Genomic DNA, 26,384 nt, shown 5'->3' with positions numbered 1-26,384 from the left:
TTTGGCTGTGTCCTCGGTGTCAATCTCCTGCTCGTGTGGTTTGGGAAGAACCCTAAGAAGCAAGGAAAGGAGGACTCTGGGGTTGGTTGGGGACAGGACGTGTGAAGCCCATGAGGTACCAAATTAGAGTGGCTACCTGAGATGACCCGGGAAAACAGTTGTGACCTCAGCTAGGCGTCCAGTGTCAGAGGACCTGTTCTGCCATGGGAATGGGAGAGGAGAAGGCCAAGGAAGACCGGCCATGGGCAGGAATGAACCTTTAGCCAGAGCGGCTAACTTGACGCTCTGCCGTCCAGGTCTTCCCTCTAGGCCTGGTCAGGAACACCTGCAAACCCTGGGGCCTCCCCACCCATTGCCAGGAAGCTGGTCTATCCAGACTCAACTTTCTGTGTCCAGTAAGGCCTATGCTGCCCGAGGCTGGCTACTAGGGAAGGGATGGGTGAGGCAGTGAGGTGGGCGCGGGCGTCTGGCTTTAATAGACTGCTCAGAGCTGCAGCCACTCGCTACTCCTTTGTTTTATGAGTGGTTTTAATGTACAGATGTGTTCGTTTTAAAGGGGCTCTAAATCATGGCATGGTGAGAGTGGAGCACTGTGGCCCACATCTTCGGGCCCCACTGGCTATGTGGTGAGCCTGCATGAGGTGGGCACAACCAAAGCAGGAAGAAGGTCAGGCTTCTCTTCGTCGCTATTGTGATAGACAGGACCAGAGGAAAGTGGATACATGTGTGTTGGGTAAGATGGGCCCAATGTTGCATAGAGGACCCTTTCTCTCTTGCCGTCGCCAAGGAAGGGTGGGGCCTTCCCACTCCAGTTTACAGCTAGGGCGCCATTCAGCTGACCAGCTAGCCTGTTGCCACTCCCAGCCGCCTGCCCTTCCTCCCTGGGCTCCTGGCGCCATGATGCGCGCCACCCGTCTGCACCCACGCACACCCTATTGGTGCTCAGCCTCCGTGGGCGCGAGTCAGGTGAGCAGCAGACATTGTAGCAGACCCAGCTCACCTCCTTCCCGGCGGGACTGGTGCCAGGGCTGCGCTCTTCCCGGAAGGCTTCCAAGCTCCCCCGCTCGGCATCTTGCTGAGCCTGTTCTCAGGGTGCGGGGGCAGATCTTTTGGGGGGGAGAGTGTCTGCCCCTTGCTGCCCTGGCGCCAGCTCTTCCTCAAGGCCCTGGTGGAGTCGCCTGAGGGAAGCAGCTGGGCTGGAGGAGCTGAAGTAGGTCTGAAATGGGAATCATGAGTTAAGCCGCCATCTTCCTAGAGCACCCTATACTTCTTTAAGGAGCAGACGCAGGGCCTTGGACCAATCTGTGTTGGTGCTCCTTGCATGGTTCTAGCTTGGTGGCTTCTCAAGTTTTGTTTTTCGTTTTTATACCTTCCAGCAAGATGCAGAGCCCAACGCTCAGGCCAAGTCTCAAGGACTTACCATGACTGCTCAATCTTGTGCACTCCACTTGTCCAACCCTAAGTTTCAACGTATTTGGAAGAGTTCTATGGAAGGGACAAGAAGCTAAAAGAGGCCTTCCTTTTGGTTTTCTGAGACAGGGTATGACTTTTTTATGTAGTCCAGACTAACCTCAAACTTGCTTTGTAGTTCAGGCTGACCTTGAACTGATGATTCTCCTATCTCAGCTTCCCGGGTGCTGGCATGACAAATGCTAGGGTTGTAGGTGTGTACTGCTGTGCCCAGAAGAAGCCTAGAAGAGGCCTTTGATCACCTAAAATGTTTGAGCTCCACAGTAAGAAACCAGTCCCCTAAGGTACTAGGCCCTAAGTTTGGTATCCTGGGGGTGTCCCTCAGTCCTGTCCCCTGTGTGGGAAGGAGGCTACTCTAGCAAATCTCTCAGCCTTGCTTTTGGAACTGCATGACACCCAGCATGCGCTCGTTCTTTACCACGTCACTTGAGTAAGATGTGCTTTCCCCTGTTACTTCCCCTTGGCCTTTGGGAATAGAAGTCCCTTCTGTTCCTACCCCCCTCCTGGAGTCCCTAGAGCAAGGGAGGAAGCAGAAGTTATCGATCCTTTGGAAAGGGGTATCAAGGAACTACTCAAGGAAGCTGGGGGCCAAGACCACAGATCCTCCCACTTCGCTGACCATGTGGGGCAAGGCCAGGGCACAGGTCTCTGCCCAGCCTCAACAGGTGCTTAGAAGTCTTGAGGAATAGTCACAGAGGCTCTATGTCTTCTGAGGGAGGGGATGCCGTGCTGCGTGGGAACTTCAGTTTCCCCAGGTGCTGCAACTCAGTAGATTCTATGACGACCTTGAGGTAGAAAAGGCAACATGAATGCCAAGAAAGGGAGACAGAGGTTGGTGGTGGAGAGGAGCCAGAGACACCTCTTCCCCATAATAGAGACCTACCTCTACTTCCTTCCACCAAGACCCAAGGTTGCCTGGGCTGAGGCTATGCGGTGCTTCTACTTGCCAGACCGATAGGTGCTGGAGCTGGCCCTTCCCACCTTTCCCAGTGAGCACCTGAGGCTAAAGATCCAGCCTAGCAAGGGAGATAACCAGTCAAGAGAGGCAGAAGGTCAGAGACAAAGGGGGACCAGAGCCACATGGACCCTCCACCTCATCCGGCCCAGCTTGGGGTCTCATGCTGAGGGGGACGCGCTGGCCAGTAGCCAGCTGCCCTGTTTCTCCTTGCTGCCCGTGTGGAGTGAGTCCTGGTCTCCAGCTCCCTGGGAGCCGGGAATGGAGGAGATCCTATGAAGATGATGATATGTGACAATCAGTCACAGCAATTAGTGTTTTGGTTAACAGGCCTTTTTTGTTTTCTCTCACCCAGACAGAATGTCACAAATAAATCCTCTCCTGCATTTGCATATTAATTGGATCGGAGACGTCAAGCATCTTTCATTAAAGAAAATGATCTGCATATTTGGAGACATAAAATAGTTATTTTGATGGGTTTTTTTTCCCTAAGATCAGGGGGTGGGGGAGGTAGGTGATAGGAGTTCTAGAATGGAGGTAGAGTGGAGGCAAAGCCAGCCAGCCCCTCTGTCTAGTTAACCCTCTGCTGTCTGGATTTGGTGGATCAAGGTTGAGCAGAAAGATAATTAATCCATAAATAAATCAAGGCTCCAAGGGGCCCCTGGGCCAGCTTGACTGCTAGGCAGAAGGGCTCCTCACTAGAGTTGTGAGTGAGGAGATCAGCCTGGGACTCGTCTTCTTGGGCTTACATTCCTTCCTTGGGAGCTAGTAGTTGTGCTGCCCGAAGCATTTCCAGAGGCAGTGGGCATTAGGGTGTGGCCAGAGGTCTCCCTTGTTCCATCTAGCCGTGTCCCTCCTTGCCTTGGCTGGCTGGTCGTCCCCTGTTCCTCTTTCCCCGTAGCTCACCCATCAGTGCCCACTCTCTCCGTGTGCTGTGACCTTGCGCCTCCCAAGTCCTTCTCGTTCCTTGCCAACCATTCTCCCACTCCTCTCCCCAGATGGGAGACTTTCTGGGAGCCGCAGAAGCAAAGCTTAGAGTCATTATCACACACACTCGAAATAACCCAGAAAGCTACAGGGCCCATATTAGGGCATGAGTCCCGGGGAAAGCAGAGTGGATGTACAGGTTTTGGTTGGAGACTGTGACTGTTTCCCCTTCATCCTCGGTTCCCCTGCCTGCCTACCGGAGCCATTTCTTCAGGTGGGCAGTAGGATGGGCCTCTCTGAGACAGCTCCTGGTGACAGGCAGCCTGCTCTTCAGTCTCCTCCTCCCTGGTACCAGATCCCAGTCAGGAAGAGGTCTAGGTAATGCTGATGACAGTGATGACCGCCATCACTTCTTTCTGCACACGGAATATGTGTAGAGACGCTGCTTAGACTTGACGCTCGCTGTCTCCCGTTTCCATCGCCCACTGAGACAGGCATTCTCAGCAGGTATTCTTTACTGATAAGGAAACTCGACCTCAGGGAGGACAGATAACAGGCCTAGAGGTGCCCATCAGAGCTCAGAACTCAAAGCAGCTGGAGTGGGGCTCCCTGTAGCCAGGCTGTGATGCAGCGGAGATGGACAGTAGCTGTGGAGCTCCTGCTCTGACCCCAGCCTGATACTTGGGCCTGCGGATACTTTGGGATGTGCTACAATGTACAAATATCTTTCTACATGGGTGACCTCCTCACCTCATTGAGAAGATAAGGAGACCTGCCAGCCCCCCTGGAGATTAGAAATGGCCAGGGGTGTCTTCTGTGGCTTTTGAATGCCAGAGACGTGCCTTCCACTCACACAATTTATATACAGTTTTGCTTCGAATTTGAAAGTGCCCCTCACAGCTATTTTCACACCCGTCAGTCTTCCCTCTGGTGTCTGACTCCTAGCTTTCAGTCTCGGCACAGTGTGCGTGTGTGTGTGTGTGTGTGTGTGTGTGTGTGTGTGTGTCTGTGTGTGTGTGCACACACGTGCACGTGCGCCATGGACCAGCCTCTCCTTATGTCCTGGGTAGATGGACTTGTATGTCCCACAGAAACCTGTGGTTTGGTACCACCTCCCCAGTACGCAGACTCTAAAATAAGCCCCTCCAAATGCCAATACGAGGGGGTTAAACTTGAGTCAGGCACCACCATCCCCATTCCAGGACTCTGGAAGGGTCTTCTGAGCCAGGAGATGGGGTGATAGCATCCAAACCACTTGATGGCTGTGCCCTAGCTTGTACCTTGGCCACTCTCTGGCCTCTGTGACTTCCAGCTATACCTTCTTTTGGTAGGTGAGGGACAGAAGCAGGGGTCTAGTGTCCCTCAAATTTAGGGACTTTGGATTAGGGGCCTGAGGTGCCTCTAGGGGACAAGTGGGTACACGGGGTGTTTTCTGGAGTCTGGGGGAGCCCTGGAGCAGCTGTTTCTGTTGAATGCCAAGAAGCCAAGTTGGTTTAATATGGTTTTAGCTGCTGGTTTGATAAATCAAAATAATTAAAAATAATAAATTTGATTCTTCAACCAGCAAAAGCTGTGTGTGGGCGCAAGGCCCAAGCTCTTGAGTTAGGACTGGGGAGGTGGGAGAGGACCCTGGAGCACAGGAATCGTGGAATCCTAACTGAGGAAATGGAAGGAGCCTGACCTAGGGGTCAGCTCTCAGACTGATTAAGGAAGAAATGTCTTTCATGGGAAGAGACTCAGTCAGACAGGCCAGAGCCCCTGCCGGCTTTGCCCCTGGCTGTATGGAGTTGGGCCAACCTTGGTTTCCTCATCTGTCAAATGGCGTGATAGTCCTATCGGCCTGTGGGGCTATGTCAGGAGTCAGGGCCTCTGAGAGCATGGTGAACCGCCCGACCCCATGGGAACAGCAGGCCCTGTGCTGGCCTCATTCTCCTGCATTAGAGAGGCCTCAGTATCCCCTCTTGTCCCCTCTTTGTACCAGCTTTGGCTACAAGCACAAAATCCTGGTTCACAGCTTCCGGGGACTTCTCCTCCCTCCTGTCGACTGTTGTCCTAGCACAGAAATGTTTTGTTTATGAGGACATCCCCTGTTCAGGGTGGTTCCCGTTGACAGTATCCCCTGATTCCAGAATGGGGTCAGGAAGCAGTGTGCCACACCCTGGGGCGAACCCTGAGTTCGGAGTTCCAGCCCCAGGTTTGGGGTGCTAGCAGCTCTGACTGGGAAAAAGTAGCAACTGGACAGGGTTTGCCTCTGTCCCCCATTCCCTGCCCCCATCTCCATCCTCAGGAGCCGTATTTGGTGTCAGAGTAGCTGGAAATCTGAACTGAGTGGAAGAGGGTGAGGACAGGGAGGGACAGGGTGTCTGTCTCTTTAAATGCACTTTGTGTCAGTGTGATAAGGAATTTGATGGCTTTATCAGAAATACCAAAGCTTTATTTAGCCGGGTGAGGCTCACACCACTCAGCTCCACACAATCTGCTGATAAATAGCAAAAAAAAAAAAAAAAAAAAAAAAAGAGGGGAAAGAAACCAATAACTCGCCATCACCCCGCTTAGCAGCTAAGGAAAGATGAGGCAAAGAGGCTAAGTTGGAAGTTTGGGGGAGTCAGGGAACTCACTGAGCAGGGGGGGGGGCAGAGAAAGCTGCAGTGGAGTTCTGGGAAGTGCTGACAGGCAGACATTCGTCTGTTCTCCAGTGGGGACCTTCATGGACTTTCCTGTTACCAGATAAAACTACAATGATGGCTGCCATTCTTCCAGAAAAGGGATTTATTAAAGGGCCACGCCCTCCCCAACAGCAGTTTCTATTGGCCATTTATTTAATATTTATTTATTTGACTTTTCAAGACAGTGTTTCTCTGTGAAACAGTCCTGGCTATCCTGGAACTAGCTCTGTAGACCCGGCTGGCCTCTAACTCACAGAGATCTGCCTGCCTCTGCCTCCCCAGTGCTGGGATTAAAGGTGTGCGCTGACATGGCCTGGCCCCCATGGTTGGCCACTTTTATTTCCTGCCCATTTCTCCATCAGCCCAGCCTGCATCCAAGGGAAGTGGAGACCCTCAGCACGTGGTTTAGGTCTGCCCTTAGGACAGCGGCTGGGCTGGCAAAGGCCCGACCAGCCTTGGGTAAAGAAGAAATTAACTGAATACAGAAGAAACTATTGGGGAGCTGCCCCTCACTGCAGCACTGGGGAATAAGGGCCCCAACTCCTTACATGGAAGCAAGGGAGCGGGAGTGGGAAGGGCTTGGAAAAGCCCATGTCAGGACAGGTGGAGCTCTGTGTTCAGGGCCAGGCTCAGCGTGGGTCTCGTGTGGAAGCAGGGAGGCTATGGCATGGCCCTACCTACTTGTGGCATTCTAGAACCTTCTTCTCCTTTTCCTTCTTCTTTTGAGACAGGGTCTCCCTATGTAGCCATGGTTGTCCTAGAACTCAATAGATAGACCAGGTTGGCCTTGAATTTACAGAGATCCACCTGTCTCTGTCTCCTGAGTTCTGTCTGGGATTAAAGGCACACACCATCACTCCTGGACTGGGATTCTTTGATCCCTGCCATCTGGGCCATTGGTGAACGATCCCTCCCATATCCTGGCTATTCTAGATTTTTCCTGCCTTCAGTGGCTTTCCTATTTTTTCTTCCTCAAACCCTCTCATTTTCCCTCCCCTGCCTGGGAATCCCATGCCCCTGGCCAGCTTTATGGCCAGCATGAGACACAGATACTACAATCCTTGGATGCTGTCTTGGCTGTCTACACTCCTGGATGCCATCTTGGCTGTCTACATTCCTGGATGCCAATCTTGGGTGTCTACACTCCTGGATGCCCTCTTGGGTGTCTACACCCCTGGATGCCCTCTTGGGTGTCTACACTCCTGGATGCCCTCTTGGGTGTCTACGCTCCTCCTTCTGTCCCCATGAAGATTTTGATGGATGTGAAGCAGGTTTTATTTGTGGGCCCCATCTATATCTCCCTGTCTCCCAAAGGTTTTCCCTCCTCTAACCATGTTTGTGAAGTTTCCTGTGGACACAGAGGCAGGTGTGAGCACTCCATGCCCGGCCAGCAGCCACGTGGGTAAGGAGCGGAGAGTGAAAGAAGCAGCTTCTCACCCTTTCTCGTGGCGTCCCAGTCCAAGAGAACCAAAGACTTGAGTCCTGGCCACAGGCCCTGCCTCCTCCCAGTTCAAAGCTGCTTCTGTTGTCATAGACCATAGGTCGCCTCACAGTGACCAGGAGAGTTGGCTGAGGGGAGAAGTCTTTGCCCCACAGGGCCTCCAAGTGTGACAGAGGATCTAGGTCTAGATCCAACAGGAGTGTCAAAGGCGAAGGGCAGTTACAAGAACTCAGGCTAAGGTTGGCTGAAGGCCACAGTGGGCTCACTTTGAGGCCATCTCCCCAGAGCCATGGTGGAACCTAGTGAGGCCTGAGAGCCCTTCTAGTAAGCTGACCAACAGGGAGCCTGAGCAAGGCTGGGCCAGCAGGCTGAGAGCCAGGCAGGTCACCTCACAGGCATCCCTGGGCTTTGGGTGGTGGGGCAATGGGATTAGCTGGGCTGCTGGGTTGTGGAAGTTCTGGGCGGAGAAACAGGGGAGCTGGGGGAGGGGGGAGCTGGCCAGGGCAGAGGCTGGAGGAAGCTGCAGAAAGGCCGAGGCCCAGACAGACAGGAGGCGTAAATGGAAGTGACAGGGTCAGGCCAGACCTTTGTCCTGCAGCCTGATTAGAAAGCCTGCCCTGGATTTCTGAAACTTTGGGATGTTGTCGGACAAACTGGAGCTTAATTCTGTCAGAGCGCTGGGGAGATTAGAATTGACATCCTGGGAGCACATTCCTGGCTGGGCAGAAATCCAGCCCCCGCTGGGAAAAACCTGTGAAAGCATGGGCAGCCTATGGTGGCGGCAGGGGTACTGTCATCACTGGTGGCCACTCGGCTTTGGGGATCGGAGCCAGGAGCCTCTGGAAGGCTGGTCTACTTAGACAGGATACATGGAAAGAACGGAGGCTTGGCCAAGCCATTCCCGACGCTGAGCCCTCTTTCCTGGTTGGCACTGCCTGGAGCAGAGATCTGAAGTCTAAGTCTATAAAATGGGCCAAGTCTGCCTTCCAGACCCCTGGAGCTTTCCTTGCCTTCAAAGTAACCTTGGGAAGGCAAGAGGGTGCTCCCTGCAGGGCTGTATCAGCAGCCATGGCCTGGTGGGTGGCAGCATGAGTCATCGGGAAGCAGGCAGGCAGTACCCACCAGCAGGTTACCTGAGCAGAGTACATGGAAGGCCTCTGCCAGTGTGCTGAGTGGGTCTCTTCCACCACCCACCCAGTTAGCCTCCTACAACTAGGATATGCCTTTCAAGACAGCCAGCCTCTCTCCGAGCTCCCAGGAAACCTCCATCCGGACTAATCAAGCTTCAAGGACAGGCAAGACCTCTACCAGAAGTTACCAGACAGGATGCCACCCTGCCTCCAAGAGATGGGGCTGGAGGGCCAGACTAATAAGCACCCTACTCCCAAGTCAGGCTGCTTCCAGTACCCCTCCCCACTTCCTTCCTGACTCTAATGACTTTTAAATATTGGTAAATATTTTGGCTAAAGCAGGCTCCCATGGCAGAGAGCAAGGCCGTGTGCAGTTCAGGACCTACAAATTATTTATTAAAGATCTGAGATGCGGTGCAATTATGTGGAAAGAACCCAAAAAATTAAATAAATAAGTAACAAAATAAATAAATAACAGCCCCACTGGCCTCTTGAAGGCTTGGGGAGCTGCACACATGATTGCCGGCTTGATGAAATCCCCCCGGATGTAATGAGCTGATTTTTCTGCTGTTAATATTGCATCTGCTGATGAAGGATTCGTTAGGATAATGGAACGAAGCTAAAATATAAATGACTCCCTGTCAAGAAGCAGCTTTTGTTTGTTGATCTCCTGACAGTTCCCGGGCCAAGGCAGGGGTTTCTGTGAGCACATGCATTCAGGAACGGGCAGAAGGGATGGGGGACGAGAGCTCAGGGAACCCCCAGAGTACTTGGCTTTCCCCTAAACCCCTAGTATCCTAGGCTTTCCCTCGGGTTGGACTGCCCGACCTTGGGAAGCCCTAGAGCCCTGGGGGGTGGGGAAGTCATCAACTTGGAGCCCTGTGGAGGGAGCTTGTTGCACAGGGATCCTGGGTGGGAGCGGAAGTTTCTGCCTAGCTGGGCAGAGGGATATGCAGAGGTGGGGTTTGTAGAGGCAGTGCCTGCTGCCTGTGCATGCAGGGAGGTGGAGTCACTGAGGGAGGGTATCCTGAGGGTAGGTCCATGGGGGAGCCACTAGCTTTTGCCCTGCCGTTATAATGTCCCTTCCCTTCCCTCTCTCCCCTTTCTCTCTCTCTCTCTTTCTTTCTTTCTTTCTTTCTTTCTTTCTTTCTTTCTTTCTTTCTTTCTTTCTTTCTTTCTTCCTGACAAAGTCTAGCTCAAGATGCCCATGTAGCCAGAGATAACCTCGAACTTCTGATCTTCCTGCTTCCATCTCCCAAGTGCTGGGCTTACATGTGTGCACCACCACACCCAGCCTATGGGGGGCTAGAGATCAAACCCAGGGCCACATGCATACCACACAAACATTCTGTCCATTTAGGTGATACCAGGGCACCTCAGATGGTGACTCCAATCCTGTCCAGGGCTGGAAGGAAATAGGGCTCATTTGAAATGACCCTGTCACCCTCCAGCCCCAACTTGACTCATCTAACAGCCCTGCTGAGTTCCTGCATCTGATGCCCTCTCTTCCGAGCTCCTGCCTTATTGTGTATCTAACTACGCCATAAAGTTTACAACTGTGACCATCTTAAGTGCACATTCAGTGGCATTAGGTACACTCAAAGTTGTACAGCTATCAACTATAGCTACTTCCAGAATTAGTTAATTAATTAATTTAGGTTTTTCAAGGCAGGGTTTCTCTGTGTAGTCCTAGCTGTCCTGGAACTCTCTTTGTAGAACAGGCTAGCCTGGAACTCAGAGATCCACCTGACTCTACATCCTGACCGCTGGGACTAAAGGCCTGTGTCACCACCACCTTGAACTCACAGAGATCTGCCTGCCTCTGCCTCCTGACTGCTTGATTAAAGGCATGTACCACACTGCCCAGAAAGTTCCAGAATTTATTAACCACCCTATACAGAAATGGGGAATCGGTCACCCCCGACTCTTCCCTTCCCTGGCTCCCAACAGTCACTAACTATTCTCTAACCTAGTCAGGATTGGCTAGATGTCTTTCTTCTCTCTCTTGTGTACCTGGATTCCTACAATTTATAATTTTTCATTTAGGTGTATCCATGTTGTAGCATGTGTCAAGACATTGTTACTTTGTATAACTGTAGACTAGCCCATAGTTCTTGTAGACATCATTCTTTATCCTTTGCTCGACTAATGGGAGCTCAGCCTGTGTCTGTCTTTTGATTGTCCTGAATGGTGCTGCTAAGAACAGCTGTCTAAGTGTGTAAGTCCCCATGGTCCACTTTTGAGGTGTATACCTTGGGGTGAACAGTGGAGTCTCCTCTCCCACGAAGGACTTTAGACGCTAATGTTGAGGGATAGTTTCTTCATGTGTCAGAACTGTGCTAAACGTCATTATCCCCGGCCTTCGCAGCAGCTGGTCATAACCCGGAGGGACGGGACTCAAGCCCAGCTTACTGACACTGTTCTTCTGTCTGCCTTGTTCTGTCTTCCCCTTTCCTGGCATCTCTATGATCTCTGGGTAATGGCTGCAGAGACGGGATGGTTTACGACAAGGCCAGGGGTGGTAGCATCTCTCGGAGCATCTGTCTGCTGAATGTTTCAGCTCAGCAGGGGCACCGTGTCACACATACACTGAGTCCTGAGTGGAGACTGAGCTGGTACCTCTGAGCTCTTCCTAGCACATGGAGCAACTTTCTTGCTGACTTATTGGCCAGCACCACCTGTCACCTTGACCCCTGAAGTCCTTAGAAAAAAAGGGAAGCTTACTGGGCCACCAACTCAGACCCTTCTTCCTAAAGAGAGCACAGGTCTTGTCCAGGGATATAGTAGAGACACTGTTGTGCAGGTCAGGCTGGAGACACTGGGAAGTGGTGATGCTTCTTTCTCCAGGAGGAGCCCCAGGAGCAGAATGGGGTGGCTCTTCTCCTTGAGAAACCAAGGCAGGGCCCCTATCATCTTTAAAGCCCCTGGCTGGGCAAAGGAATTGCCCGAGGAAGCATCCACACAGGACAGAGACGTGAGAGGAGCCAATACCAGCACTGAGCAGCAGACGCATTACCAACTGCAGGATGAACAGCCAAGTTGGGCATTTTCTGCTCCTTGGTTATGTTACTCTTATTAAAAACACTCCTTGAGGGGGCTGGGGAGATGGCTCAGTTGGTAAAGCGCCTGCCATGCAAGCATGATGACCTGAGTTCAAATCTTCAGCACTCAAGTAAAAAGCTGGCGCATGCCTGTAATTCCAGCACTGGGGAGGCAGATACAAAAGGATCCCTGGGGGTGGCTGTCCTGCCAGTCTGGCCAGTTTGTGAGCTCAGTGAGCTCCAGGTCCACTGAGAAACTGCCTCAAAAAAATAAAGCGAGGGACTGGAGACTTGACTCAGTGGTTAAGAGCACTAGTTCGGCTGCAGTGCCATGATGGGGCACGTCTTTAATTCCAGAACTTGGGAGGACAAGGCAAGGGAATCCTTTAGTTCAAGGCTAGCCTGGTCTACAAAGTTAGTTCCAGAACAGCCAGGGCTATGAAGTGAGACCCTGTCTCAAAGAAAAGGGGGTGGGGAGAGGAGGAGTGTACTTGTTGTTTTACTGTCCTTGCAAAGAACCCTGATTCAACTCCCAGCTCCCACATGTAAGTTCATCACCTCCTTGGGCACCGGGCACACACATAGCTCACAGATATATATGCAAGCAAAACACTCATAAATAATAATAATGATGAGAATCGGAAAGCAATGGGGGCATCCGGTATTAACTTGCTCTGGCCTTCACACACATGCATACATCTGAAAGAAAAAAGTTGGGAAATCCCTTCCCTGGCTCTAAATGCCTTGGCCCTCCCTCTTGACCCTGTTTGATTTTTCAGGATTCTGGCCAAATTCCAATCAAGACTCTTTTGGGAGAAACCACAGAGCCAGTCTGGAGCCCATTCTCACTTGGTGCTGGCCAACAGAGCCACCTGCCCCTTGTGGTCTGGAGGCCTTGGTCTCCTGTCCCTATGCAGGAACAGGTCCTGCTCTGGCTGCTGCCTCTGCTGTCCAGACCTGGCACACACTGTACTGTGCAGAACCAGTGGTCCCTTCAGCGTCCCGCGAAACTGAGTGGAATTTTGGGCTTTCTTTTTCACGTGGTTATGCGGTGTCTGCGCCTCTCATGCACACCCTGGCAGCCTCGCAGGGTGCAGGGGACGGCTGGCCCCTGGATGTCGCCTTTCTCTCCTAGCCCTTCTTCCCTGTAGCACTTTTTGTGCTTCCTTTCCCCTTCTATTCCTCCCTCCCTCGCTATCCTTTTTTTTCCCACTCTTTCAACATGGTTTTCCTAAAAAGTTTTTTAATCAATCAAATTTGAGGCAGAAAATAGGTTTTGTCACGCCTGGTCCCGGGATAGTGTGACTCTCACTCAGGCTCCTGACAGCTCCTCAATGCAAGAAGGAGGCCAAACAGAATATTTCTCCGGGAAAGTGCTCGTTTCCATGACACTGCCCCTTGTTGTCTGTGCTGCCCCCTCCTCAAGCTGCCGGGCTGACATGGCCCCAGCCCTTGTGAAAGGCCCAGCCGGGGAGGGTGTATGAGGATGGGGAGGTGGCCTGGGGGTGGGTATCCAGGCGGCCCAACAGCTGTCCTGAATCTCCCTGGCCTGAGAAGGCCGGGGAGCAGGTTGGAACCTCAGACAGGAGCCTGGCCTGGGGTTCATACATATGGCGTCAACCTGTGCGAGAGACTGTGGGGCCAGCTCACAGGAGAGAGGCTTCAGCTCCAAGCAGAGAAGACCTCGGAATCAGGCTCCTTCAGGACTTGGTACTGCTTCTAGCACTTCTTCCCCCTCCCCTTTGGCTTCTGCTCTCCTGCCCATCCAAGTTTCTCCCATCATCCTTGGCTTCTTCCTGGTTCCTCCATTCTAGAATCTTTGGTCCCTGCCACCTCCCCTACCCCCTCCAGATCCCTAGTCCCCAAACCAGAGCTCCCTGGAAGCCCTCTGAGTCTTTTCTCTCTAGCCCAGTTCCCTCTTCCTTCTTCCTGTCCCCATCTTTCACCCTCTCCTCTCTCCTCTTCTCCTTCTTTTATAATTAATGATTAGTTTTAATTGGTTTGCTTAGGCAGCCTGACAGCAAATTAACAGAAGGCAGCCAGGGCTGCGAGGCTGGGGTGGAGACCACTGTACTTCAGACCTGGCGAGGGAAAGGGAAGACTGTGGCTGCCCTACGGGATCATTTCCTGGCCAGTGGGCTGTGTGTACTCAGGCCTCCCGTGGACAAGTGCATCAGCCAACAGGAAGAAGGCAACCAGTGCTCTGCAAGATGGAGAGCTCACTCTGTCAACTTCCTGTGTGCTTTTGTTTTCCTTCCCCTGTATCCCCTCTGTGCCCCTCGCAGAGATTAGGGTCAGGGTTGATGCCTTTAGACTGGACAGGATTTGCTTTTGGTGCCATTGTCCTTGCCTGTGTTCTAGCTGATGGAGTTGGCAGTTTGACATCTCTGGGGCTGAGAGCTTACTCTTTCCCATGGACAGGAAGGAAGAGACCATTGCCATTATGAGATCAGCTGCGTAGGGATGCACAGGCACCAAGGCCTGCAGGCTCCAGAACCTAGCTCTGCTTTCTTCTAACTACCTCTACACAGAGCCTTCAACCTTTCCCTTCTCAGGGCAGTGAGGGTTAACACTGGACAGACTGGCAGAAGATGGAGAGAAATTGGATGAATGTGTTGATGGAGGATGGATGGCTAGAAAACTATCAGAGGTGGTGGCACATGCCTTTAGTACTCAGGAGGCAGAATCAACTGGATCTCTGTGAGTTTGAGGCCAGCCTGGTCTACAGAGTGAGTTCCGGGACAGTCAAGGCTACACAGAGAAACCCTGTCTCAAAAAACAAACACACAAAACACACAAAAGAAAATTGTCGGAGGATACTCTGACAACCCCTGGGCTCTTCTGTTATGAGTCCTGAACATATATTCCTTTTCTCTTTTAGCTATGAGGTGTTCCCTTTAACCTTAGCTTCCCTGAGGGTAGGGGTCCTCCCCTAAGCCCTGCAGAACCCTTCCTTTTTGCTGGCTTTTCTCATTCACTACCATTACCTGGTTGTGCCAACCCCTTACTCCTATAGGCCAGAATGAGGCATCAGCACTGGCAGGGGTAGAAGAATAAAGAAATGAGAATGGTCTACTGGATACTGCTCCGGCCCTCACTGGGAGCCTAGAATCTACCTAGCATCCCAGATCCAGCTGAGAGATAATGAATGTCTCTGCTGCTGTCAGCCAGGCTACCTGCCCTGGACAGGCGAGGATGGGACCGGAGGGTGGGCGCATCTTGGTGCCCTCCTCTAGGCGTCTGTGCGTCTCCGCCCCTCCCCCTCCTGCCTCCAGCCCCAGCCAACTCCTGGAAAGTTTCCTCCCGATTGTTCTGTGTGATCAGATCTGCAAGTTGCTCTCTAAGCTCCTTGTCACATTTTGACTTAATGAAGTGCAAGAGCTGAGGGATTTGGGTTCAGCGCTCCGGTCTCCCGCGCTCCCTTGTTGTCAGAAAACAGGGGTGGTTGGGGACGGCAACACTGTGCTCTAAGTCGTTATCATTCCGGTCAGTCTGTTTAACACAAAATTAAACAAAGAACTAATTAGTGCCTCATGAATTAATAAATGCACAGTTGCCGGGGAGGAGGGGAGGGGAGAAAAAGGTGGTAGAAGGGAGATACTGGAGTTGTAGAGTTGGGGGGCTTTGGGGGTTCAAAGGAGGCTGGCTGGGGCGTCTTGATAGATCTCAAGAAGGAGAGCTTGGGATGGGCAGGACAATGATGGTGCCCCTGCCAGGGCCTAGGGCTCATTGGCCGGAATGTGTACTCTGCCAGTGAAGCCCTTGACTTTGGGGGTCTCCATTTCTCTTCGCCTGGCCTAGCTCATAGTCCCTCCTCTTAACTTAGCTAACCTTTCATCTCTCTCTCTGTCCCTTTTCACTCTGAGGCTTCCATCAGCCTCTTCTACCTCCGCCTGGTACCCATTTTCTCTCTTGCCCCCTCCCTTAGTTACCCACTCACTTCCCTGCCCATCCCTCGGCTCCCACCTTCTAGACGCATGAGTGTCCTAGGCTCACAGAGAAACCCTCCCAGACCTCTTGATGGTCACCAGGCTCTCAGCCCTTTTCTGCAGCCGAGTAGACGCTGCCCTACTGGGCACCCTCTGCCCCAGCAGCCCGGCATAGTCTATAACACTGGCCTAGCGGAGAGTGGAGCCCTCCTTAAGAGGACATGTCGAGTACAATTAGCTTTATCTGTCTAAACATGTCCTGGGAATGAGAGAGCGGGTGGTGAGACTGGGTGGCATTCTGGGAGCCCCGGACAAGGTCACCTCATCTCCCGCAATCCCCCCAATCTGATTTGGGGATTACATAGCCTAAGGAAATTGGTGTTATTCCTCTTGCATCATTGATAAGCCACGAATGAGGGCTAGGGGGACAAAAAGAGGAAACAAACAGCAAACCCTTTGTCTAACATAGCAGATGCTAAGGCTGGGGTACGGGGGGGGGGGGCAGGAAAGCTGCCAGGTGAGCAGCCACAAGGTGCTTCAGGTCCTCCCTCCACAAGTGGAATCCGTCCTATTTGAACCTGGATTCCCACGCTGCTGCTCTAGGTGCAGAGGACCTAAGCCTGCAAGCTGAGCTCCATTAATGATTGGTTAAAGACCCTCCGGTCTTGTCGCTTGCCCTGTCTGGGCTTCTGTGGGGGTTGTCTTGGTCCATTGGGGTGGAAATGACTGCCCACAGTCTATCTTATGGAGTTGTAGCTTTCTGCTGCCTGACCTTGTCCCCCCCCGCCCCCCAAGCTCCAGCACTCACACCGTCACTTGGGGACAGCTTGCCATTCCTCAGTTTTGTTTTCAGGACCCTGGAGAAAAGAGTCAAAGAGTGGTTGGTGTTAAATTCATTGTCTCCAGGACTGCGTACTTAGCCACAAAAGGCCTATAACCAGCATACACATGTGTGCCTGTGTACACATAGACACACCGGCGCGTGCGCGCGCACACACAGGCGCGCGCACACACACCCATCTCTGCCTCCACTGGGCAGTGTGCAGAGCAGTCTGACTTTCTTTGGAAAGCGTATCCTAGGAGCCATACTTCCCATGTCACAGGTACCCCTGCTTCCTGAATTGTCAGTCTTTGGTTGGCATACTTAAAATGGGCCCAAAGCAGAGCCCATGGAACCTGTCTAAATCGCTAGCCCTTCTGGCTCACCCTGACACATCCGCCTTTCAGCCCATAGTTGACAGAGAACCCTTGGGCACAGAGGGGTCATGACAGCATGCATGGAGGGAAGAAGTCACTGGGTTCCTCCTGGAAAGACTAACGTTAAGTCTCTTCTTTGTCACCAGGATGAAGTGACGCCCCAACTGTGTTTGAGGAATCTCTAGGACCCAGTGAGGTAAGGCTCGAGCTGCCCCCACACTGTGTTGTGTGACTATTAGTGTGAGATACACCACCCTAGCCTGGGCTCATTTCTTCAAGCGTCCACGAGGGGATGGGGGGTTAGAGTTGGAGAAAGGGAATCTCATGCGTCCATGAGGGGATGGGGGGGGGGTTGGAGTTGGAGACAGGGAATCGGAGCCACATGGCTACTGGAACCTGTCAGGAACAATGGGGCCCAGCAAGAGCCATTTGGCTTTTATGCTGGAAACAGGTTGGAGATGGATGGATGGATTGCAGATTTGGAACAAGGATTGAGCTCCAGGCAGCAGGGGTAGTAGGACATTGGTGCCATGGCTGTCTGTAGGACTGGTGTCCTACTCTGGCCCTACTGTTTGTCCCCTGTGCCTTTGGCTCTTCAGGGAAGTTCTGCTTCTAGCCATGCCTGGAGATCCAAAAGAGTTTAAGGTCCTAGACGGACCCCCCCACCTCCCAGCTCTGCTTCTCTGAGATTGAGCCACCTCCATATCTGGCTGAGAGCAGGCTGCTATATCCTGCCTTTACCCTAGCCCAGGGCTCCCTGGAAGCCGGACACTCAGCACTGCCCCGGTCTTCACAGGCTGTCACAGTCCCCTGGTGACTCGAGGAACTGCGGGGCCACCGGGCCTTAGCCCCGGGCAGTGCAGTGTCAGAGGTGACCGGTGGAACGCCAGTGTTATGTAAATAGCGGGGCCTGCCCGGCGGGCGAGCAGGCTGGCTGCAGCCATCCATCATCCCGGCTCGGCTGGGCGGGGGACAGACACAGCACCGTGCGCTTGGCTCCAAACCTGTTTGTTTTCCCTTTGTCTCTCGCATTTCGGGGGCCCGGCTGCGACCCGCTCCAGTTTTGTCCCGCTGGTCTCCTCCCCATAGGGAGCACGGGGGAAGGGAGGAGAGTCCCTTGGCTCCCACCGCGGCATCTCTTTCGTACTTCAAAGGCTCCCCCAGCATTGTCTGCGCCTGCGGGCAGTGGCCCTGAAAACGTGATCAGAGGCGGCCCGGTGTAGGGCAGGCCGGGCCCGCGCCCTGCGCTCTCGCTGGGGCCCGTGGATTCCTCCCTTTGCCGCCAGCACCACCGTGGTTACAGCGCAGCTCCGGGGCGCTCTCTGGCCTTTCTCTCCCGGCGCCCCTTCTGGCTCCCTCTGGTTGCTCCTTCCTGCTCTCTACCCTCAACCTCACAGCTATCTCAGTGCTTTGAGACTCGAAATGACCAGAGCTGCATGCAGCCTTCCCCTCTTTCCTCGCCTCCTTAGGAATCTCAAAACCTTCAAAGGGCTTCCCAGGATGCTGTGAGGCATAAATAGGCTTCCCATGCCAGATCTGATTCTCTGCGCGCCCACCCCCCAAACACTCTGCACCTCACAGGAGAGCCTTGCTCCCTCTGGGGACCTCTGCCAGATTAGACGCACTGTCCCCAGGAATCATCCAAACCCTGAAAGGCAGGATGCTTCCATTTTCTGGACAAATCCCAGGCAAATTACAGTTCCTAGGTCACTTTTGGCCCATAGCCTGTTTCTTGTAAATAAAGTTTTATTGGAAAGTGATGCTCATTCATTTTCATATTGTCTGCGGCTGCTTTCACTCTGCAATGGCAGAGTTGAATGACTACAGCCGAAACTGGCCTGTGAACCGTAAGATATTTATTACCTGGCCCTTTCGCAGAGACGGGTTTGCTGGCCCAGATTCTGGTCCCTGATTTCTGTCCCCTCTCTGGTAAAATACACATTGATGAGATTTGCCATTGCAACCTGCCTAAAGTGTGTAAATTTGCCGTTGCATCCCGCCTAAGTGTGTAAATCTTTGCCGTTAAGTGCATTTTCAATGTTGCATGGTCACCATAGTGAGGTTGGGATTACATAGGAACCCTGTGCAGGGGGCTGATTTCTGACTGCCTAAAGTGGCTCTCTGTTGAAGAGCCTCTGCCCCTCCCCTGCCTCGTGCCTCCTGCTCTGTTGTCCCTCTTACCCTGAAGTCCCAGCTCTTCTCTCCTCACCAGCCCTGGCTCCCTTGGGCTCCTGTATCCAGTGTCCCTCTTGTAGCCTCTAGCAAACATTTTAGCCTCAGTTCTATCATCATCGTCTGCCCTCTCACCCCCACCCTGGCCCACTTTGCAAGGTAAGAATGTGTACTTTGCAGGGCTGTTGGGATAAGGGGATGGGTAGTGGCTAAAAGCAGCCAGCCCAGAATCCAACAGGAAAGTTGAGAGTTTCCCCAGGAGGCACAAGATACAGCTTCCAGCCCTGGGAAGGTGCCATGGAGCTTTTCCTGACCCTGACTGAAAAACCTCTGAGTCTGAGCCCTTGGAAATGGCAACGCTTCGGGGTCCAGTGCCCCTCTGGAAGAAGAATGTCCCCTGGGAAATCCTGGGCCCCTCACACTTGTTGCTGGGCCCTGGAATGTGGCCATTCTCCCAGGTCATCAGCTTCTGTAGCATAGGGGTCCTGCTCACCAGGCTCCTGCACAGGCCTGAGCCAGCTGCCGGGAGGAAGCCAGACAAGGGTCTGGGTCCCCTCTTAGGCCTGTGAGGGTGAGGGTGCAAGGGAGGCTGTTATTCTGCTGAGTGGGCCCCCGGGAGTCACTAAGTGGGTGCTTGCTCTACTCAAAGCTGTCCTGTCATGACTCCATGGCTGCGGAATAAGCCTGGGCGGCTGGAGGTCTGGGACAGGAGCTGTAGGGTGCCTTTTGTTGGCTCTGCTGCTGTCCCTCCCTGTTCTCTGTGTCTCTTCTCCCCTCCAGGCCTTCTCTATGTGCTCCCTAAGTTTCTCTCTCTTCTTGCCTTCCCACCACAAATGCTGCCCCCCCCAACTCATGGCTCGCTCTCCCTCTCTCCTTTTCATCTACTCGGAAGGCTCTACTTTACTTCCTTGTCACCCTAATTGATTGCATTAACCTTTCAGCGTATTGGATTTCCCCGGCATCGTGCAGAGAGCCCTGTGCAATATGCTTATAATCTGAGCCATAATGGACAGTTTGCAGTCAACAAGCCCCTTCTCCCATCGGCCCCGTTGACATCTCTCTCTCTTGCCTAGGCCACCATGGCCACTTCTCTAGCTGCAGGGGCGGAGAGGAATGGGGCTTAGGAGGAAGTGGACGCACGCTTGGACCTGCCCATGCATCTCTCTGTCTTTCTTGTGCCCCTGGCTGACCTTGCTCTCCTTTCACAAGCTCCTAGTCTGTGAATCCTCTTGGCTTTCTGCTTCTGACGCCCTGCCTGACGAAGAGTGCCTGCCCTCGGATTCTGTCAATAAGCAAAGTCCCCTGTTGTACCCAGCCAGCCATCTGGTTACGGCTTTATCTCCCACATTGGTTTCAGGCTTGTGTGATTTGGGTGGGTGGCAGGAGATGTAGGTCTAGATTTCTCACCTGTTTTTGTCAAGGGAAGAGAAGTGACCCAAACGCCAAGGCAGCAAGCCTGGAAAAGCCTCCGGGATGGACTGACAGGAGACTGGTGGAGGAGGTGGGGAGGATTGCCTTTGCAGGATGGGCTCTATCACATTGCTTTCTTGAGGGACACCTACTAATCTAGCAGCAGGTAGGGGAGCCAGCCCCATGCCAGCTTCTGGTCTTAGAAGTCCAGCCCCAGACTGAGTCCCCATCCCCCGTGGGTTCCAACCAGGCCTTCAGCTCAGCAGCCTGATGGGTGAGTCACTCAGGACGACAGGACGGATGTCAGGTTGAATACATTAGTGTCAGCTGGAGGAGCAGGACGGAGGCTCCCATTACCCCTGGTGGTACTCGCTCCTCTCCCAGACTTTCTCCAGCCCTTTGCCCAGCATCTTCTTCTACGGACCATCCCCACCTCCTGCCCACACTCTTATCATTCTAAAGGGCAAGCTTTGGCAAGAGAGGGCTGGACCTCAGTCCTTCCCATCCTCTCCCAAGGATTTTGGGGGTGGGCAGAGGACACAGCAGGAAGAAACGAAGCAGCGAATTAAAGTCGGTGATTGTCAGTGTCAGGAGGAGCTAAATAACCCTGTAACTAGTATGAAGGTGAATTCACGGTCTGCTGCACATGGAGAATATGAGTGTTCGCGAGACAGCGAGTGTAGCACGGGAGTCTGCCCGCCACTGTGGGCAGCCTTCTCTCCAGGGACCCACCCAGAGGAGGCAGGAGGAGGCCACGCACTTCCCACCCCTGGCAGGGAGCAGCTGCCCAGGATCCCCGACCAGGCATGGGGAGGGGGCAGCTCAGTGGCTTGACAACATGCTGGCCAGAAACCCAGGGAGGCATTTGTAAGCACCAGCAGAATACACTCACAGATACCAAGGCAAGCCCCATTAACAGTGGATGCTGATTGATCACTTAGCCATGCCAGGGTGAGCCTTGTCTTTGAGCCTCTGTCCAAAACAGGAGAGTATACCGTCATTACTTCTCCCTACACTAGTCTATGACCGCTTTGTTGAAATATAATCCACATACCATAAAATCTATCCAATTTTAAATGTAAAAATCCAGTGGTATTTTTTTTTTTTTTAAAGTGTGTTCACAAGGGTATACAACCGTCACCACTCTTGACTGTAGAACTTGTTCATCTGCCAGGAAGAAGCCCCCATACTCCTTGGCAGCCACTCTCCTCCCCTCTCCCCACTTAAACAACTGATAATAGTTCCCTTTAGATACGAGAGGAAGTGAAGGCCCAGAGAGGGCCAGTGACTTGGCTAGGATTACAGGATTACACAGCCAGGGGCTGGTGGAGCTGGCATTTGAACCCAGGCAGAAGAATCCCAAAGCCAGCGTTCCATGTACTGGTGGCTGCCCCCACCCCATGCCCTACCTTGAGTTTCTGACAGTCTGGGCTCAGGCATGTACATGCACCATCTGAACATGTAGGCCCAGGCAAGAACATGAAACTCTCTGCTCCCCAGGTATGCTCATGACTCCATACAGAAAAGCCTCACCCCCTCCCCCACCCCCACCCCAGGACAGCCAACATTTCCCTCCTCCCCTTGCTCCTCTCCCTGGCTTCTCTCTCCCAGCCCTGCTCCTGGAAGGGAAGCTCAGCACAGAGACCAAGCAGCAGCACCGTGGCAGCTTGGAGCGGCCAGTGAGACCTAGGTGGCTTTGGGAAATCCGAGAGCCCCCTGACAGGAGCTGAAACGAGTGTGAGTGTGACGCTGTAGAGCAGGGAGGGCCCTGCCAGGGTCAGGCTGCCAGCAGGGCTGTGGCTACAAGCCACCCCTCAGCGGCGGCGGCGTGCCTGCCTCATTTCCCACCCAACCTCACATGTTTCTCCTGCGTCTTTTCTGCTGTCTCTCGCCCGTTTTCTCTCCACTTGCCTCTCTTCTCTCATGCCCCGCTTCCCCCCCAAAAAAAAAACTACTTAAAAAAAAGGCAACAACAACAAAACCACTTTTGTAGCCAGTCTCTTGGCATTTGCAAAAACTGGAAATTTATGTGAAACTGTCACTGCTTCTGGTAAGTGACAAACCAAGGACCAGAGTCAAAGGGAAAAGTAGACACACAGAAAGAATGAGTCTGTTGGATTGGGTTTGGTGGTTTTTTTTTTTTTTTTCCTCCTTTCTCCCTCCAAAGTGGAGGATCCGGCCCGGCCAGTTTGGATATTTATTAAGAAAAAGCCAAAGATAATTAACTTTTTTGTTTTTGTTTTGTTTGCGGGTGCCTCCCCTGCTGGCACTCCAGGCTGCCTGGCAGATCAGACCTGCTCCCTGTTCCTGGGTGCTAGGCTGCTGGTAGGGCTCCGCTGACTCCCCTAAGTCTGCTGGAGCTACTAGCTGCCCACCCAGCCACCTAACTTGGGTTTTAGACAGGGCAGACCTATGCTGCCACCAATGCCACCTCCCTGGGCTCTCCTGAAGCACCGAGCACCCTTTAAAGGCCGGTAAGTGGTTTGGAAGAGGGGCTCCTGCTAGGTATCATGGCCAGTGTGTCCCTTACAGAGGGTGGGGGTAGGAGAGAGTCTCTCCGGGAGGCAAGGCGTTCCTCTGACCAGTTCAATGCTGCTGACTTCTCAGGGGAGGGAAAGGAAAGTGGAATGTGCTGGAAGAGCCGGGAGAGGCAGATTTGGGCCACATAGATCTTGCTCTTGTCCCAGGAAACTGGTACCCTGCCAGTACCCATAGACTCTGGAAACACCCACCCGCTAAGAAATCCCTGGGACCCAGAGACTTGCTATCTGTCATCTCTGACCCAGCCTCAGCCATCAGGGGACCCACCGGGAGCGGTTCTGGGAGGCACACTTAAGTGAGAAGCTTCTATCTCTGAACCCCACTAACTGTGGCCCAAGCTCACCAAGCAAGAAGTCAGTGTTGCGAGTTTGAGGCCTCACTATGAAAGACAGAGCTGAGGACATCTCGGGAACCAAGGCTGCCAGGGTAGTGAAGATGGCTACCGCCCTAGCTAGCCTTAGGGGTGTGGTTTGCTCCTCTATTAGTGGCTATGTCTGGGCCCCTCCCTGCAAGGGTGCTCCCCTCTGAGCCCCCCTGGCTGCATCCCTGCCAAGCAAAGAGGCAGCAGGCACCGTGAGGTTCCTCCAGGTAGGGACACTGCTCTGGAGTTGGACAGAAGAGAACATTTTTGAAGGATTTTGCTGGCCCTTTTTTTTTTCTCTGAAATATAAGGATGTGCAATTTTTTTGGTTTCAATTTAGCATTGGAGAATTTTATAATTTAGTAATTAAAATCTCTGATAGGCTTTAGAAATTGCGGCTAATTGAATTTAATGGGAAGATGATTTTCAATTTTATTTGATTACCGGGACCCCTGGCATCGGTATTTATGGGAAAAAAATGGGAAATGTGCTGTGTGGGCTAAGATGGCATAATTGAATTAGGGATAATCGGATTTCTCCGTCATGAATTTCACTATAATTTTCCTATAATTTTCCATTAGATATCTAGTTTACAAATATTCACAAAGAAATGAAGCTCTTTCGGAATGGAGATTGCTGGCTAACAGGATTACGGGCCGAGCGTGCGGCTGTGCCAGCCCCTACCCTGCCATAATGTGATCCCTGTGTCTGCCTTACACTTAGCGTGGCCTCGGTATCTCGCTTTGCCACCCACTGTACTGTGCTCCATCCGACCCTTTGTTTCCTCCTCTTCCTCTGTGGTTCCCCTGGGCCAGCACCTGCCTGTCCGGGGCCCACACTCTCTGCTACCTGCTGGCTGAGCTTGGTCCCAACTGAGGCCCAGGCCTTATTAAATGGCTCCGCCCTTCTGTGACCCCTTGTGCTTCTTGTCCATACTCTGTTGGCTCCCTGTTTTCCCCGACATTCTCCCTCCATCCCATGGAGCGCTGTCAGATACTCGGACGCCCTCGCAGGTGCGGACACGCTTGTTCACACGCACACACACAGTCCTCTGGCTAAGGCTTCTGTGCCCTGGCCCAGTCGCCTCAGAGGGAACCAGTTTATTGGGATCCTGGGGTGGGGTGCAGGAACAAAAGCAGCTTTGTTCAAGTTTATGTGAAAGTTACAAATTCAAAATGAGAACAGATAAAGCATGAGATACCTGATGTGTAAACAGGTTGGTGAGTGAGAAGGCCCCAGGCTCGGGAGGGAGAGAGAATGAGTGGGCACACTGGGGGTGCGAGAGGATGCCAGCCAGCATGGCAACCTGACTGGGGAGAGCGGGGGCTGGTGTGGGCCACTTGACTGGATGAAGTTGCTAAAGAGGTTTCTTTTCTGCTCGGGGTGGGGTGTCCTAGAAAGACCTGAAGGCTCTGAGCCCAGGTCCTGGAGCCCAGCAGAGACTGGAATGTTCTCACGATGGCTGGTCTCAGGGTCTCAGAGGTGTCACATCAGACTAGTAAGGAAGGTATAGATGGGCCACAGCCCTAAGAGATGCCACATCTCTAGGCTTCTCCTACTGGTGTGGGCACACGCTTAGAAACAGAGCAGTCGGATCTGGAGGCTCGTAACACACAGCCTTTGACCCGTGACTCTCATCCCGGATGCTTCAGCCCTCAGCCCTGTCCTGAAATCCTGACGTGCCAAGTTGGTCTCAGTTTCTTACTTCACGGATCTGTCCTCCGCCATACATGGCTCCTTACTCCTGAGTCCAGCCCACTCCATCTGTGCTGGCTGATTGTGCTTCCCAGGAAGCCCAGGGCTCTCCCCGCACCCCACTCCCGGGGTTACCTGTGGCAGCCCCTCTTGCTGGCCCCAAGATCTGTGAACTCCTCCTTGCTCCCCTAGACCTGCCCTGTCTGCCATTCCTAGTCAGCCTTTGACCTTCAGAGGTTACAAAGTTACTGTTCTGCCAGGGGTGTTTTACCTCTTCCTGAGGGTCAGCCCTGAGTATCATCAGCTGAGACCCAGGACATTGGGAACCAGCCAGAGGCTGTGTAGGGAGCTCTCTGTGTGGCAGACGGCTTCATCACCACCCCTTCATACATGGCGCCAGACTTCACTTCGTTCTTCACCTGGTTGCCCGCACCAGGCTGGGGTGTGGGACTAATTGCCTGTTGTTACAAGCCAAAGCTGCAAGGGGACAGACTCCTTGTTGAGTTTTTTTTTTGGGGGGGGTGTTGCAAAGCAGCACCCACAGAGGTTTCTCAGGGCAGTCCTGAACAGAGATCCCACGGGGTTTCCCTGGGCTAGCCATTGGGGAGCACTGGCATGGTTTAAGGAGCCCTGTTTTCTTACTCAGGGTTTTAGAGCCACTGGGCACCCAGTAAAGTTAGGCCTTTTCATATAGGGATGGGGGATGGGCCTTCAGCATGGAGGGGGTGTGACAACCTGGACTGATTGCCAAGAAGATATTAGGGAGGGTGGCAGAACAAGAGAGGGATGCCGTATTCTTTGCGGGGCCATTTAGAACTAAAGAACAGCCAGAAGAAAAGGAGAGAAATAAGGGAAAGTAGGAGAAAGAGTAGATTGTTAACTCCCTTGACGTCTTTGCCTCAAGGCCTCCTTGGGCCCCTCCCTTTGCAAAACAGAAATATTGCAAAAATAGGCCAGCGCCATTTTGCTGAACGCTGCCCAGACCAGGGAAAGCTGAAGCCTGTTCTCCTCCCCTCATCGGAAGGCAGTGTAGCTCATCCTGCAACAGGAGAGGGGACAATAGGGAGAGATAGACAGCAGGCTGGGCCATCAGGGGACAGGAAGCTGGGCATAGTAAGAACAGGTATCGGGTTGGCAAACCTGCTGAGATCCTGCTCCCTGCAGGACCGCGCACGCACGACCGCGCAGATGGTACATGAATACCAAGGGCTACAGCATGGACCATCTAGGGTTGTACAGGTGGGGTGGGGGGTACAGCAAGAGACCTACAAACCCAGGGAGAAAGGGAGAGTCAAGAAAGACAAGTGCTTGGTCCAGCCCTAAGGGGCATCCGAGTGGGCAGGGTGTGGTCCCCAGGGACCAGGTGTCAGGACGTTGGCCAACTTGGATGAGGGGTGCCTGTGTTCAGGAATGGAAAGGAAGCTCGAGGGATGACGTGGATCAACGGAG

General features: G+C 53.1%; 1 protein-coding gene across 3 annotated transcripts in view; it reads left to right on the top strand.

Moving 5' to 3' along the window:
* Casz1 (castor zinc finger 1) overlaps window positions 1–26,384 on the top strand; it is a 146,633-nt gene that overhangs the window by 65,907 nt on the left and 54,342 nt on the right. For all 3 annotated transcript variants that reach the window (XM_050153382.1, XM_050153379.1, XM_050153380.1), the window contains exon 3: window positions 16,903–16,952. The gene's annotated coding sequence lies outside the window, so the exon portion shown is untranslated. The remainder of the gene's footprint in view (window positions 1–16,902; window positions 16,953–26,384) is intronic.

This window comes from Alexandromys fortis, unplaced genomic scaffold (assembly GCF_014885135.2).
Source record: "Alexandromys fortis isolate MF-2015 unplaced genomic scaffold, M_Fortis_MF-2015_v1.1 scaffold_88, whole genome shotgun sequence".
Classification (NCBI taxonomy): domain Eukaryota; kingdom Metazoa; phylum Chordata; class Mammalia; order Rodentia; family Cricetidae; genus Alexandromys; species Alexandromys fortis.
This window is presented reverse-complemented; position numbering and strand designations above follow the sequence as displayed.